Source organism: Panthera pardus, unplaced genomic scaffold (assembly GCF_024362965.1).
Source record: "Panthera pardus isolate Hobbes unplaced genomic scaffold, ASM2436296v1 HiC_scaffold_15, whole genome shotgun sequence".
In the NCBI taxonomy this organism is placed as follows: domain Eukaryota; kingdom Metazoa; phylum Chordata; class Mammalia; order Carnivora; family Felidae; genus Panthera; species Panthera pardus.
In genome coordinates this window covers 3,861,594-3,873,816 of record NW_026526710.1, presented here as the reverse complement: position 1 = coordinate 3,873,816, position 12,223 = coordinate 3,861,594, and the positions used below count along the sequence as shown (strand labels likewise).

The 12,223-nt window shown below is 46.1% G+C and overlaps 1 protein-coding gene across 9 annotated transcripts in view; it reads right to left on the bottom strand.

Annotated features, from left to right (window-relative positions):
- CUX2 (cut like homeobox 2) overlaps positions 1 to 12,223 on the bottom strand; it is a 320,662-nt gene that overhangs the window by 153,477 nt on the left and 154,962 nt on the right. The gene's annotated exons all lie outside the window — the stretch shown is intronic.

Here is a 12,223-nt window from a genome sequence, read left to right as displayed (position 1 = left end):
TGCTGCTAAGGTTTGGGGCCAGGTCCCCAGAGCAGACATCCCTCTGATGGTTTCTTGCATCAGTGCCCCCCAGGGCTGTGCTAACATAACTGATGGGGGCCTTCGGTGCTCTGCTCAGGGCCTCAGAGCCAGGGAAAGGTGGTCTAGCTGGTCCTTGGACATGGCCAGGTCCTCTAAGGACCCAGCCCAGGACTCACTTCCAGGCCACAGGACTCTGAGCTCCAATGGCCCACCCCCCTGAAGAACTGACATCCCTCTGGGAGGCCATTTCAGATCTGCCATGGCCAAGAAGGAACCCTGGGCTCCTGTCTGCTCCTCACTCTTTCTCCCAGCATCTTCCCCATCTCAGGAAAAGGTGGTACATCCACCCAGATGCTCAGGCCAGGAGTCCGGGAGGCATTTCCATTCATTCCATTCTGCCACATTAAATCACCTACCAGTGAGCCCCATCACCTCCACTTTTAGTGAAGCCCAAACCATTCTCCACCCCCACCCAGCCTCCTCCAGGCCATGTGCTTGCCCCCATAATACTGTTTCAGAGAGATCCCTAATAATGCTTTTGGATGGCCTTCTGTCAGTTCTGTGGGTACTGAGTCAAAAACCCAGACCTCCCCTTCCCCCCCCCCCCCCCCCCATGTAGCTAAGGAGCCTGCACAGCTAAGTGTAGCTCTGCTCTCCCCCTGCACTTCCAGCCTCCGCTGGCTCTGGTCACAAGAGCTCTCAGTCCCAGAACAACCCTCTCTGATAAGATCCACACACATGTGCACATGCAGACACGCACACAAACCCAGACACTCAGATATTCACAGGGGTAAAGAAGCACACACCCAGACACAGAGATAAAAACACACGTACCCAGACACATCCTACACTACCCAGACACGGAAACACACCTCACATCCAGACACACACCTCTTTCCATGGCAGACTCCTTATATTTCATAATCCATTAAATACCCCCTTCCCCTGCTGCTCTACCATGGCACGTTGTTGATTTGCTTTGTAGGACCACAATCTGTGATTCTTTTATTCTATTTGTTTATATGCTTCTCATCAGTTCCCCCCAGCCCTCTCCTAGACTGTTCATATCCTGAAAGACCATTTTTCTTTTGTTCATTGCTATATTCTCGGCACCCAGCATACAGTAGGCACTTTATAAGTATTGAAGGAAGGAAGGAATAATCCCCTAATCTCTTTTCTATTTTAATAAGGGGCTATACTTGTATGCTTGTCTATGGTTAAAGTGTCCTGGAAAAACAAATAAATGCGGAGCAGACAAAAGGGGGCTACAAGTTGAGGAGATTTACCTTTCACTCTGTGCTCATCTTTAATGTCTCAGTTTAAAAGATGATGTGTATATTGCTTATAGAGAAATGTATCCTTGAAAACTAGTATTTTAAAATAGGATACTCCAGGGGTTCTCCAAGCTGGCCCAGCATTCTGGCTTGAGAGGCCAGGCTGGGTTCCCAGGTGGGTGCTGTCAGCACCTTTCTGGGTAGGAGCAAGGGGTCCAAACATCAGTTGGGTTTGAGAGCCAGGGGTCTGCATGACTCGCTCCAGGCTTGAGGGGAAGGGGCTGGGGTAGAGGCCTCATGTGGGTCCCATTTCCTGCACCCTCTATCTTCATGGCCAGCCTGTGTCAAAGAAGGAAATTAAGTTTGTCTAGGGCTGGATGCTCCTGAAGCCACACAGCCAACTGTGAGAATCAAGGGCACAAGGACAGAGACTATAGTTTAACAGTTTTTCTAGACTCTTCCTAGGAATGGATGTGGAAGAGACTGGACTATAATCACAAAGCCTGTCCTCATACCTTTTTTAAAAATAGAAAGTTATACATTACACATAGAGCCCTGTTCAATATCATAATCTCACCAAATTTCCCTTATTCTGAATGGTTTAAAAATATTTTGTAACAGGATTCACGGGGCTCCCCATACTGCAGTCTTGCAGCATCATGTAGGTGCTCCAGGCTTTTCAAGTGGCTCTTCCCTCTCCAAATCCAGTTCCTTGCCCAATGCCAAGCTGACTTTTCACCCTGCTAAATCACATGATGACTGACTTTCGCCAAGTGTCTGATCTTAAGAGAAGACAGAGCTTTAGAGGAAGAGTGGGGAGGAGGTGGGAGAAGGGGAAGAGGAGAAGGAGAAAACAACCCAAAGGGGCCTCCAGTTGGTTATTTGCTATTTATCTTCTTGCCCCCCACCAACACTGCTGAGTCCTTCCTATTTGTAGGGTGGAGAGAAGAGGGGATTGTCTCTGATCCTCTGTTTTCGCCTGAGATAATTAAAACCTGTTTTCCTATTAACTGGTTCCACTGATGGCTTTCTGCCTAGCTTCTTCTCTTTGAACCTCCTTGAGTATGTCTCTATGGAATCATGTTGGTCCTCTGCACATCTCTACAGGGATTTGGTCTAATATCGGTCTTTTGAAGGTCCCATTTGCTCTACTGATCCCTGGACAATCTCTAGTTAAGACAATATGGCATCTTATGCCTAAGTTCCCCATAATGTCTGCAAGGACAGTCAGTGAATATTCTCCTTCAAATTTCCCTGGAATATCTGTAGCTGTTACTAAAGCCATGGATTACTATCTCTGAGTGACCCTTTCATCCTCTCTAGCTCCCTTCACCAGCCTAAAAATGACTTAGAGAGATGGCAAATATAGCATTAAAGTGCTCACTGTCACCTCTCACGTCTGTGGCAGACATTACTAATGGATTGCCCATTTGGTCAGCTGGATCTCTACAATAGAGTTCAAATCAAATCAATTGTTACTCATCCCCCACCATTCCTTGTTCAGACACCTGCAAAAACCTTGAACCTGACCTTCTAACTTCTCCCCCGTCTCCTTTCTCAGAGTGATTGTTTTAAAAAAAAAGCTTTTATCTTTTTAAAAAAAAATTTTTTTTAACGTTTATTTATTTTTGAGACAGAGAGACACAGAGCATGAACGGGGGAGGGTCAGAGAGAGGGAGACACAGAATCTGAAACAGGCTCTAGGCTCTGAGCTGTCAGCACAGAGCCCGACGCGGGGCTCAAACTCACGGACCGTGAGATCATGACCTGAACCGAAGTCAGCCGCCCAACCGACTGAGCCACCCAGGCGCCCCAAAAAGCTTTTATCTTTTAAACATAAACCAGATACTGGCACTTCCCTATTAAAAATCCTCCAATGGCTTTCCATTGCAATTAGAATAGGATGTGCCAACTCTCTCCTGTGCTCAAGCCCTGCATGACCTGGCTTTATTGGTATCTATTGTCAGCTTCTCCCAACTGGAATGTGAATCTCGTAGGGGAGGGATTTTGGCTACCCAGTTGGAGGCAATGGCACCGGTGCCTACAGCAGTGCCTGGCACATCAGATGTTTATAGACTGAATGAGACTCTCTTTTGCTGATCCAGAATGTGGTCTAAGAATCTTTCTCAATGTGACATTCCAGGAAGCTACTACAGCTGAATTCTCAGAGTTCGCATGCAAGATGCAACCTACGTTCAAAGCCTATCCGGGTGAGTCTACCCAGCCTTCAATTATTTGGGAATGAGGCAATGTATAAATAAATCATTTTAGCCCTCCTGACCGGTTTACTTGCTTTCATTATATGTAGAAAAAAAATTTCATCCTTTATTCTTTGTAGTGAAAAATGGTTTGATGGGGTCCCTCTGAAGGCAGGCACCCTGGGGAGTCTGTAAGCAACATCATCTATGTTTGAACCAATGCATCAATGAGGTTACAGTCCAGAGAAAAATGCTCAGGAAAGTCAGGCCATGTGCTGCTGCCTCCTTAGGACATCACCCTTCACAACTGGCTGAGTCACCATGACGGCTGGAAACAGGTCCTAAAAAATCTAAACTTCTGGAAGGCCCAGGAGTCCCAGAACTAGAGGAACCATTGGGAGGCAGAAGGAAAATCTTTCAAAAAAGAGAGCCATGATTGGGGTAAGCCCTGGTTTCTCTGTCCAGGGACATTTTGGAGCAAAAGGTGAATATTTCTGGTGTTCCTGCCAGGTTTCTTGGGGAACGGGGATGCTGGCAGGAGGAAAAGTGGATGGAGGGAGAGAAGAGTAATTAGTGCTATTAATTACATCTCAACCACAGCCTGCGTTTCTGCCCCGGGATTAAAGAAACATTCATTTGGAACGACTATTAAGGTCTTAAATTCAATGCTTCACAAATCATGGCGGTGGAATGAAAATTCTTTCTCTGTAGGGACCAGGAGGCAGAGAGCAGAGAATTTTCTATCCAGGTTGCTGCAGCCCAGCTGGAAAAGCCCGGGCTTGCGAGCCAGGGTGGAAGATGGTTTGCTTGTTATTGTTGTTGGCGGGACTTTTTTTTTTTTTTTGCCTAAAGCTGCTTCAGGCGGGGACGTGTTCCAAATGTATAATCTAATATGCTATAAAAGTCACTAATGTGATTATACTTTTATATCATATTAGAGAAAATGAATACTAATTCAATACCAAACGCTAATTTGGTAGAACCCCAAATTGCTGAGAGACTGCAAAACATTTACTGGGCTGAACTTCCCACGGCTGATGCCTAAGAGTCGTGGTGCTTAGGTGCCACAACCGGTCTGTGAGCTGGGCAGTCAGAGATGTTGGGGTCTGCTGGGGTCTGCCATCTCCTCTGTGGTGGACAGATGCTGCAGTGGTTCCCCTGGGGAACATATACTCTGCCCCCTTCTGGGGCACTTCTCAGTGCTCAGAGCACTTTTTCAAATCATAAGGAATGCAAATCCATTTGGATTTTTAAATTAAGCATGTTGTTCGACAGGACAGCATTGGCAGATGGGAGACAGGCTGCCTCTAAATCCGAGTCAAGGTTGGGAACGGCTTCTCAGAAGAAAGACTGCCAAGAACTATGTCCTAGGAACTTATATTAATGGCCAACATTTACTGAGCATTTACTATGAGACAAGCACTGTTAAATGCTCTCCTTCCATTCAGTCATTCAACCCTCAAGAGGGCCCTAGGAAATTGTAACCTTTTTTGTGCCCATTTGATAGATGAGGAAAATGCAAGTTCAGAGAGATGAAGTGACTGGTCTAAGGTCTAAGAGCTTATCTGGCTCCAGAGCTGCATCCTCAGACACTCAACTTAATTGCTGCTAGGTAAGGAGTCAGGCCCACTGAAAAGACAGTTACATTTCACCTGCATTATCTCATGTTACTCTCGAGGCAACACTTGGGTTGATTTGTTATTAATCCTATTGTACAGATGAACAAACAGGTTCAGAAAAGTGACCTAACTTGCTCAATGTCACAAAACTACAAAGACAGCTACAGACAGCCAGGACTCAAACTCAAGGCTGGCTAGCTCCAAAACCAGGGCTCATAATCACTGTACCGCAAACCTCCCAAGTTCCCCAAACCAAGGCCACAATCCTCAAAAGAAGATCCCCGTGCCTTTCCCTGCCCACAGTGCTGTTCAGTATCCCCTCTCACACCAGCCTCTATATCCTGGAGACTTTTCTCCTTCCACTTCTGACCTGAGAGTCCATGGAAAGGCAGTTTGGGTCAGCTTCTAGAATAATTCTCATTCCCTGAAATCTCTCTTGTGGGATGCCTGACTCCCTTCTCCTCCCACACCTGTATCTCATGGGTACACTGTCCCATTTTATTATCAAACATCACCCACATTTCCCCCATCTTGGCCAGCCACATCCAGAAATGCAGGGCCAGAATTACGACGTGTCGGCTCACCTTCATAAATAATATTTTGCAATTTCCTTGTCCGGGGGCATGGATAAATTATTCTTCTGCATCAAGGTTACGATGATCAAAAAGGTGGCCTGGCTGGCCTTCCTCGAGAGTGGGGATAAAAAGGAGGCTCTGATTACATCGAGGCGCCAGGCTGAGGGGGGAGCCCCGGGTCCTAGGCGTTTGCTTTGTGGCTGCACAATAATCAGATATCTGAAAATGCATGAACTCTGATTTTAAGGTCCTGCTGGAGAAGGGATTGACGTGACAAGCAAGTCTGACTTTCACATCATTCACAGGGGTTGACAGAAAGAGCCTTCTGATTAGAGTGCAGTTAGCACTGTTCCCTTGTTCCCTTCACTGAGAGCCCTCATCCACCCTGCCACAGTCTCTCTCTCTCTCTCTCTCTCTCTCTCTCTCTCTCTCTCTCTCTCTCTCACACACACACACACACACACACACACACACACACACACACAAGCCTTCTTTCTATACAGGGTGTTATGGGGCTGAACTGTGTCCTCCAAAATTCCTATGTTGGAGTACTAACCCTCATTGCCTCAGAATGTGATCTTATTTGGACACAGGATCTTTACAGAGGCGATCAAGTTAAAATGAGGTCCCTAGTCCAATATGACTGATGTCCTTAGAGAAAGGGGAAATCTGGACACAGACATGCATAGAAGGAGAACTGCCTGGTGAACACAAAGATGGCCACCTGCAAGCCAAGGAGAGAGCCCTCAGAAGCAATCAACACTGTTGACACCTTGATCTCAAACTCCAGAACTGTGAGAAAATAAATTTCTGTTGTTGAAGCTACCTGGTCTGTGGTACTTTGTTATGGCAGCCTGAGCAAATGAATGCACTGAAACATACTTTTAAAAAAATTCAGAACCAAGATATCAAGTGGTTCCCAGTTGAAGGCAGTCATCAATAGTATCTAAGGCTAATTTGTGTTAATTATTTTTTAATGTTTATTTATTTATTTTGAGAGGGAAGAGAGAAGGCTGGCGAACATGAGCAAGTATGCACATGCATGTGTGGGAGGGGCAGAGAGCGAGGGAGAGGGGGAATCTCAAGCAGGCACCACACTGTCAGCAGAGCCTGATGTGGGGCTTGAACTCATGAACCATGAGATCACGACCTGAGCTGAAATCAAGAGTCAGATGCTTAACCAACTGGGCCACCCAGGTGCCCCAGAAAACCCAATTTTTGATAACCACTTAGAAACGGCCAGTGAGATGGCCAGGCAAAATCCATGAGCATATGACGGCGGGAGTGGGCTTGGCCAGCCTTATGTGACTAATAAGCCCACTAAGAGATCTCCCTGCCCTCCTAGGGAAGGCCTACAGCACCAGACGCCTCTCTGGCTGGCCGTCAGCATTGAGGGCTGGTGACAACACAGCCTCCCCCTCCCCACACAAGCTCATGACACCCCCTCCCACCCAGTCTTAGCAAGATGGCACCAGGCTGTAGCCTCCCCCTCTGCCGCCTGCTCTCCATGCATCCAGTAGGCGCCCAATCCTCACTGCCCTCCCAAATCCGGACGAAACTGCGAATTCTCCCTGTCAGTGCTGTATATCACTTTGAGATATATACCATATTAGCAGAAAGAACTGAATTATATTGCATTCATGATGCAATTAAACACTTCACTAGGAATCAATGTAAAACTGATGAGGCCTGAAAGTAGTGCATATGGCTTAGAACATTATAAAACATTACCTTCACTCAAATCCTTTTCAGTAGCAATTTAAATCTTCTTACAGTTACTGCTGCCAATGGTAAACCATCTACTGATTCATAACAGTGCATGGTAACGAATGAATTTTTTTAAAAATTTATTCAACTACTAAATTACCCATGAAACCGGAATAGCTGACAGGAGTAATCTGAATTATTATTAGCTCTGCAAGTATTCTGCATTAGCCAATTTAAAACCACGGTTCTCAGGCAGGAACCAGTTAGTACAGCCAGAGTGTTAAATGACTGCAATAGTTCTTCATTTTACTGCTGCTTACATTGAAAGGTCAAGAGATAAAAATTACATATGACTCCAAACAGAGGAAGGGTGTTTATCTTTTTCTACAAATCGGGTCAGTTGTAAACTTTAAAAAACATCTGAGATGCAACAGTATAAACTCAAAGGCCTTTCGAATATTTGGAAATCAGAAGGCTGGGGTGGGGGTGGGGGTGTTTCTTCACCCTCTTCCATCAGTGCACATAGAGATGACATACCCCTCTTCTTTGTGGTCCTGAAACTTGCTCCCCCGCCCCCTCCCCCGATCTATTCCTTGTTCTTCCTCTCTGACCTCCATATGCTCCCCACCTCCTCCGAGTGCTTGGGCAGCTCTGGAAGGATCTTGAAGCCACAGAGAAAGAAAGTCACGGGAATGGAAGCTCCCTCCCCCACCTAAAGGTCACTTGGTCCGGCCCTCGGCCTCCCACCTGAGGTGCAGCGGCAAGACTGAATTTTCCAGGGCCCAACCCCTTCTCTAACTGCCTTCTTGTCCACACCCAGTGCCTGTTGGTTTATTCCCCCTTCAAAAGCCCAAGGGAAAAACCAAAGTGAGAGAAATAAAGAAGCAGCTTTCTTCAGGAGTCCAATGTTATCATGCATGACTAAACAAGGACCATAAAGCACAAGCTTGTTTCTTCCCATGGCTCAGGCAAGATGGGCACGTGGGTTTTGAGCTCTGTAGAAGGAAGGGAAGAGCTAAGCAAGTTCAAGGCATAATTTTATTTTTTTAATTTCCTTTCTTTGGGGGAAGGTTTTTTTTTTTTTTTCCTTTAGCCACCAAGTTAATATACGCTCACAATAAAAAATTCAAATGATGGAAAAGCACACAAAGAAGAAAGTTTGACAGCCCAGTCTTTCCACTCTGATTCAGCTATCAATAATGATTAAGCACCTACTGTGTGCTATGCCACTGGGGCTACAGATAGGAACAAAACCATTGGTCCACTCTGGGCTTTTCTCTATGCATCAACTGACATGTACATTCATAGGTAGAATTATTCTCAAAAACGGGATCCTATTCTACCACTTTCTTTATTCATCCAACAAAGTGTCCTGGCACCTTTCACTGAAAGGCTATAATTCCACTATGTGCATGTATGGACCATGTATGGACGTACCCAGGCCTGTGTGGACATTTTCCTGCTAATATGAACCATCTTACAAATGAACAATGCTCAAGCTACAAGTAAGGGTGGGCCAGCCTTATGCCAAAAGGGATGTTCAAGCTGTCTGGGCAGTTTAAGGGTGAGGGGGTACAGGCAGTGGGGGGGTCCCCTGTGAAAAAAATCTTTTTAACAGGCAAAGAAAGCATTTATGACTCCCCCCCTGCCCCATTGATCTTTTGTGCACAAGCTAATTTCCAGCCACTGATGTAGCTTTAAAATGTGGGCTCTCACAAGCCTGTGAGCAGCAGCTTGAACATCTGCTACTTGCAGGCTGGCGAATCCACCTTGGTGAGAGCGACGGCAACTGTCCAATATCCTGTGTGCTGCCAAGAGGCCCCTGTTAAACCAGTGGGTTTAACTGGGGTGACTTTGCCCCATGGGGGACATTTGGTAATATCTGGAGACATCTTTGGCCATCTCCCTTTGAGGGGTGGGAAGTGTGTGTTGTTGGCATCTAGCGGAGGGAGACCAGGATGCTGCTACACAACCAACCCAAAATGTCAAAAGTGTCAAGTTCAACTGTGCTTTAATCAAAGTGTGGGGCAGTCTAGGTATGGTTGAGAGACCGGGTTTTGGACAGACAGACCTGTGTTTTCAAGGCTCAGTTCAGCCATTTGCTAGCTGTGTGACCTTGGACAAATGTATTAACCTCTCTGAACCTCAGTACAGTCCTTAACTACTTGTTAACAGTATCTACTTAGGGTTATTGGGAGGATTCCATGAGATATTCTGTGTTAAGTATGCAGTGCCGCATCATTTATCATCACTAGTATTATCAGTAGTAGCAGCGGTAACGAAAGCAGTAGTATTTTTATTGTAGTAAAATACACATAACATAAAATTTACCATTTTCAACCCTTTTTAAGTGTACGGTTGAATGGCATTAGTTGTGCAGCCATCACCACCATCCAACTCCAAGACTTTTTCATCTTGCAAAACAGAAACTCAGTACCCATAAAATACTGACTCCCCAGCCCCTGGCAACCACCATTCTACTTTCTGTCTCTATGAATTTGACTCCTTTTGGGTGACTATTATACAGTATGATACAGCAGAATCATATAGTATCTATCCTTTTACGACTGGCTTATTATACTTGGCTTAATGTCCTCAAGACTCATCCATATTACATTTGTCACGATTGCCTTCCTTTTGAAGGCTGTATAATATTCCACTATATGAACAGACCACAGTTGTTTATCCATTCATCTGTTGATGGACACTTAGGATGCTTCTAACTTTTGGCTATTGTAAACAATGCTGCTATGAAAATGGGTGCAGAAATATCTATTCAAGTCCCTGCTTTCAATTCTTTTGGGTGTATATACAGAAGCGGAATTGCTGGATTATACGGTAATTCTATTTTTAATGTTTTGAGGAGCTGTCATACTGTTTTCCACAGCAGATGCACCACTGAATTGGAAGAAGTACTTTTTAGGGACAGGCCAAGGATCAGGTCCTGGGTGGAGAATGTGTCCAAGGATCTGCACGACCCAAAAGTCTCACTTAACCAAGCCCTACTGGATATATCACCTTTCTGGACATGTCTACCTGGGCCTTTTGTTTCTTTTTTTAAGTTTATTTATTTATTTTGAGATAGAGGTAGGGGCAGGAGGAGAGAAAGAGAACAAGCAGGGAAGGAGCAGAAAGAGAGGGAGGGAGGGAGGGAGGGAGAGAGAGAGAGAGAGAGAGAGAGAATCCCCTGATGTGGGGCTTGAACCCATGACATGAACTGTGAGGTCATGACCTGAGCCGAAATCAAGAGTTGGACAGTTAGTCAACTGAGCCACCCAGATGCCCCTACCTGGGCCTTTTACACCTTTGGCTGCAGTATCTCAGGGGTCTTCTCCAGGCCAGCAGCTATGCCTCCCCACTCCTCTGCCAGGTGACCCCCCAACCCCACCATGACAGTCTTGTAGGTGCTCAGTTCCAAGTGGGCACATTGTCTATTTTCATACTGTCTCCTCTCAATGCCAGGGTCTGTTACCAAACCTGGCTCCACGTGATCTAGGAATCGGGGCCCCCAGCCTCCAAGAGCTGGAATCAAGAGCTGGGAGAGTGAGAGGGCCTTAGGCTTCTGCCTAGCCCCTCACTCCAGATGTGGGTGTGCCAGGGAAGAGGGGGCTTCTCTGGGCAGAGAAAGCACGGTGGAAGTACTTCAGGCTGTGGGGACAGACACAGTGAGTGGATCATGGGGGCATAAATCCCAGGCGTTTTTGTGCTGCTCTGATCAGGCCGCCTTCCCAGGGAAACAGAATGCTGGGCCTGGGAATCAGACAGATCTGGCCCCAATGCCACCTCTGTGAGCACAGACTAAATGGTTGTTACACCCTGGGCACTCTGTAGATAACTCCCATAGTTCACCTCATTTATAACTCTCATATCAGCCCTGGGAGACCAGAGCTATTGTCAGCCCCATTTTATAGAAGGCAAAACTGAGCCTCAGGGGGCAGAAGCAATTCTATCAATGTTGCACAGAATTGTTAGTGGTGGAGCTGGGATTCAAACCCAGAGGGGGTGAGTCGAAACTCTAATCATTATACTAGACTTCCATGTAGCACTGAACTTGTTACTGACCCTGACTGTAAAATGGGATGATAAGAGAAGCCACCTGTGGCAAGCATTATAGACTGCTCCCCCAAAAGTTATTCCAAACCCCTTCCCCTTTACCACCTGCACTTGTTTGCTAGGGCCGCCACAACAAAATACCACAGACTGGGTGGCTTAAACAACAGAAAATTCTTTTCTCACAATTCTGGAAGCTAGAAGTTTTAGATGGAGGTGTTGGCAGTGTTGGCTTCCTCTGAGGCCTCTCTCTTTGGCATGTAGATAGCTGTCTTTCCCCTGTGTCTTCACATGGTCCTCCCTCTGTACATGTATGCTTGTCCTAATCTCCTCTCCTTATAAGAACCCAGTCACACTGGATTAGGGCTTACCCCTATGATCTCATTTTAACTTAACTACCTTTTAGGTCAAGGTAATTACCTATCTCCAAATATAGCCACATTCTGAGGTATTGGGGGTTAGGACTCCAACACATGAATTTTGAAGAGACAAAATTCAACCATAACACCACCTTCTACCAGAGAATGGAAAGCTACAGGGTCTCATTTCCCAGCCTCCCTTGCAGCTACACGTGGCCAATCAGAGTCCTGGACAACGAGATGAAGATTAGATGTCCCTGAAGAGGGCTCAACTTTCTGAATTCAAAGGTAAAATCTTCACTGTAAGAAAACCTTTTGCCCTCTGTCCCTTTGGCTTTCCCTTCTTTTCCTTCCTGGCCTGCAGATATGAGACCTGGAGGGGAAGAGGCCATCTTACAGCTGTGAAGGGGGAAGCCAACA